A 5,072-nucleotide genomic window follows, 5' to 3' on the forward strand; every position below is an offset into this window, starting at 1 on the left:
CTTTTCTTAGGCAGAGGGCTGCTCAAATGAGAGAGACCTCTAAACGCCCTCGTGTTGAGCCTTCTGGTACCGCACCCCCTCCTTCTTCTACAGGTACTACTTCAAGTGAAGCGTCTACTGATCCTGTTGCTGCTGCTATTCCTCCACCATCTACTTTGGATGACTTTGACATTCGTCGTACTTTGGAGACTGTCATGATCGTTTAGGCTGCTCATGGTCAGATTTTGGTGGACATGCTTGATGAGCTCTGTGCTTTGCAAGCAGATTTGGCACATCTTCGACGTTCGCCTTTGCTACCTCCTTTTGATGATGGATTTTGATTGCCCTTTGGCATTTCGTCACAAAAAGGGGAAGTAGATTTGGATACTTGTAGAGGTTTTTTGTAGTTAGAGGGAGATTTTTTTGTTTTTGTTTTTTTTTGTTGGAGCTTGTGGAGTTTAGATTGTATCTAGGTGCTTCACTGCGTATGTATCCTTTTTTGGCTCTAGATGTATTGTTTTTGGGCTATTCATGTTAGGGGGAGATACATTGTTATTTATGTTTCTTGTTTCACTGCTCATTGATTTATATTTATGAGTTATTCATGATATGTGTCCTTGTTTTGTGTTTTGTGAAGTCAAGAATTTATTTTTGTTTTACTTGTATTTTCCATACATGCGTTTTGTTGAGTATTTCAAGAAATATACAGGTTGATTCAGTCGTGCTGCTGTCTACACTTGAAACTGATGGATAGTAGTTAGGTTGAATTATTTTGTAATGGGCATTATTTTTGTAAAGGGATTTTACTTGTAACTTTGAGCATTATGTTTGTATTTTATCACAGATTACCAAAGGGGGAGTTTGTTAGGTTCTAAGTATTTATGAACTAATGTATTAGAACTCTAATTTGTATTGTTGGTAAACCATGATCAAAACAGGTTATTAGTCTTGTTTTAGACTTGCTCAAAGTATGTGTTTTATGTAAAGTTGGAATCGAGCTGCTGCAGAATTCATTGTGCAATTTAGTCTGTCTTGATCGATCGAGAATTAGACTCGACCGTTTGAAATTCAGGCATAATGTTTTTTCTACAGAATTTCCAATTCAGCCCTAAGCCCATATGACATATAGGGTCTTTTTTGTTTTGCCCTAGGTATAAAAGGGAAACCCTAGTCACATTTTAAAGATTGCTCTTTTGCTGTGTGTGTGAATCTCTTGTGGGACCTGAGAGGTGGTTACCTTCACACATGTTTAGGATTATCAAGAAGGAGATTTCATTAAGAGCTTGATGATCATTGAGTTGTTGCACTAAAGAGCTTAAAGATGCACAAGTGGGAATGTTTGTACTTGCTGTGGAATCCAAAAAAGAAGGGGTCCGTGGTCTCGAAGCTTGCACGTGGTCGTGTCAGTAAGTTTTCTACATGAGGTAGCAATAAGATGTTAGTGGTCTAAGTCGCTATTGTAAAACTTCAATTCTTTTATAGTAGATTTCAGTTTACCTTGAGGATAGCTAGGTTAAATCCTCCCCAAGTTTTTTACTAGTTTGGTTTTTTTGGGTGATCATATCTTTATGTTCTTTATATTTTGCACTTTACATTGATATGATTATATGATTGTGTTAACCTAGATCTGGAATTTGAACTAAGTAATAACTTAGCTTGTTAACTAGGTTAATCCAATTGTTTTTTAAGGGGTCTAAAAACAAACAAATTTAATAATAATAATAATAATAATAATAATAATAAATTTGTCTAACCCATGGGTTCAACCCAACCCAACCCGGCCCATGTAGGTTGGGTTGGACTTATGTGATGGGTTGGGTTGGGTTGAATTTTTTTTGACCCACCATGGTGGGCTGGGTCAAAAAATCCCCTTAACTTGACCCAACCCGACCTATGCACACCACTATTGGGGGGCTTTTCCTTTCTTCGTCGCGTTCAGAACTGGCTTCTTCAAATTTTTCTTCACTACATCCTTAAGAAATTCGCAACTTTAGACTCATCAGGGGATAAAGAAATGTTGACTACCTCACCATCTCTGAATAGGAGAAGTCTTAATATCTCATAGACATCTTCTAGAGAGAAAGAGACTTCTTGAAACCCTGTGAAGAATGTGTGAGTAATGGAGTTCCAGCAATATAGAAGAGAAAGTAAACTCTTACTGTCCTTGCTAATCTGTAAATTGGAGAATACAAGAATGGTCTTCATGAGCTTTACTCTCTACAGGATCTCCATGAAGAGAGGATGAGTCAACACTCTTCGACACCAGTTTCTCCAACCACTAGAAATCGAAGTGTGAGATTTGAAAACTACATCTATGGTAGGGGCAAAATCTCCCTTGCAAGTGTCAAGTCTTGGAATGTGTTTAAATTCTAGGTCCATAGTTAGAAGATCATTGGGTTCCTTACATGCTGTGTAAAGAGGGTCTTCAGAGCAAGGAGTTGAGTCTTAATCGAGACTTTTATCAAATAGGTAATCTTCGAAGAAGGGAGGGATGATCCACTGTTTTTCTATAGAAGGATTTTCATCTCCTCCTAGAAGGGGTTTGTTACCTTTTGAGCCAGAAGGTTCTACAATTTAGCAGAGTTGGATCGTAGACCGCGTTTTACACCCATGATTTAATTTGTGAGAAGAACTCTAGGTTTCGAGTTAAAGAATGAGAAGAAGAAGATAAGGGAAAAAGGAGAAAAATAAGGAAGGAAATATTTGTTTTTCCTTTTATACTTTGAGAGGTTAGTATTTTCCCTCCGAAAGAGATTGATTCAAAAAGGGAGACATCTTTTCAAAATTGACACGTGTCAGTGTAGGGAGGAAACTAAATTTCTGACAAAGAATGGCAGTTGATGGTGCTAAAATCAAGAAAACCTCCTTTATAGTCTAAGGGCAAAGGCATAACCCTTCACCAACAGGTATGATTTAATTCTTTGCATTTCACATTTTATTAACTAACATGTTTATCCTTATGTGTTGTGCAGGAATTTAGTACATGATAAAATAAACATACAATATAACATGAAAGATAAACCGTAAACATATAATAAATAAATTTCCTTTCTTTCATATATTTTTGTGTTTAAAGTTTTTCTTACAAAACAGAAAAGAGGGATTTACATGATTTGGCCCTTATGGCCTATCACCTCTTTTCTAATTACAAAAAAAGAACAAAAAATTCATACCCAAAAATAAGAAAGATAAAGTTTTATCTACAACCTATGTCAAAAGATGGCTAAATAAATAAACATGATTAGAAAAACAACAACAACAACAACAACAACAACAACAACAAAAAGAAAAGAAACAACAGTAGGTTCAACGGTGAGCAACTTAAGGAGACCTTGGCGCATAGGCATCTGGGTCATCCCTAGAGTCCTCTTAGGGATAATCTGGAGCCAGATATTCCATCTCCTCTCCTTCATCATCATCATCCTCTTCTTCCTCCTCCTCTTTGCCTTCGTCATCCCCCAAGTCAGAGCCATCAAAAGAGCCCTCAGAAGAGCCGTCAGAAGAATCTACATCCTTGGAGTCAGAAAGCTCTAAAGCACTAGACTCCGAGCTTGATAGACCAAGCCTTCGCCTTTTCCTACAGCGAGCAAGAACATTCAAAAATGCAGTAGTCGCTACCTCCTCATCTTCTTTTTCGCGCTCAATTAAAGTTCCTTGGGAATGAGACAAGAGGAGGTAAAGGGTGAATGGGAAAAGGGAGAGGAGGGTGCAGAGGGCTTGGTGGTGGGGAAGGAGTGTGATCAGTGGAAGCATTCTCAGAGGAGCCTGAGGAGTGCTATGGGGAGTTAGAACCATCAGAAGAAGAGTTTGACATTTTTAATGGAGGTTAAGGATTTCTTTGGAAGAAAAATAAAACAAAAAATACAAAAGGAATGAAGTTTGAAGAAGAAAAAAAATCCCTATTTAAATCTTTAATTGCAATCAAGTAAAGAGACATGACATTTATAAGGAGTAATGTCTATCTGCCAAAACGCAAGAAACGAAGAGATGCCAAAATGGCTAGGAGCACCCTTTTGAGCCACATGTCCATTTTGAATGTCACAGGGCATGATTACTGGAGTGTTAATACTTGAACCAATGTGACTGTCAAAGGCCTTTACCATTAAATGCCATTGAAAATCAGGGGGCTAATGTATATAACACCACTAAGGCATGGGAGAATGCGTAAGTGGTTGAATTCGGACTTTACATGTGAAGCAGCTGTGAGGGAAGGGTGAATAGGTGTTTGATAAGAGAGCTTGTCATGGTCCGTGCTAAAGGCATGACTGCCTTGGAAAGGAAGTAAGAATTACATTTGACATGGTACTTAAGCACTCACAAAAAGGGAGATAATGACTTTCTAAGGTTAGAGGCTATGAGGACACCCTTTATTGGTTAAGTGCACCATGAGTTACCTTAGGAACACGTGTACCAATCACAGTACTCTTAATGTCCCTCTCAATGTCCAAGACTTGTCTCCCAAACATTGGTAAAGCTACCTACCTATGGGTCCCAGTGCCACGTTGGCATAATTCTTGTCCTTTAGTCAGCAAATAGTATCACAGCTATGAAAAGATCTGAAGGAAAAAGTATGATGATTTGACACCAGTCCTTGTATTTAGCCATATTCCTCAGAGTATAAAAGGAACATGTAGCTGTGTTATTAGGGCAAGAACCCAACTAGATATTTTGAGATGAAAGTAGAGAGTCGATAGGAGAGAAAGGCAACTTCATTGTAAACTGATCTCTTTCCCATACATAATACAAGCTGAGCCAAGCAAGAATGTTGTGTTCTTGCTCAAATCGTGATTTTTTTATCCCTTATCTAGGGTTTTCCACGTACATCCGGCGTTGTTTTGTTCCTCAACTTCTTCTTATTGTTTAAATGTACACCTATTTCATGTCCTACCATCGTTTTCTTTATTTCTTGTTTGGGTGTCATGTCAAACCTTACATCTTTTCGATCTTTCTCATGTAAGTGTACTGTTAAATAACTTATTTCACTCATATAAATAAGCTCAAATTTGACTTGCACATACAGGGGTATAGATAGGGGTGGGGCCTTAATACATGCTCTAGAGAAGAGGCTTAGAGAAAGGAAAAGAGAAAACCGC

The sequence above is a fragment of the Quercus suber genome, unplaced genomic scaffold (assembly GCF_002906115.3).
Source record: "Quercus suber isolate HL8 unplaced genomic scaffold, Cork oak 2.0 scaffold_612, whole genome shotgun sequence".
Classification (NCBI taxonomy): domain Eukaryota; kingdom Viridiplantae; phylum Streptophyta; class Magnoliopsida; order Fagales; family Fagaceae; genus Quercus; species Quercus suber.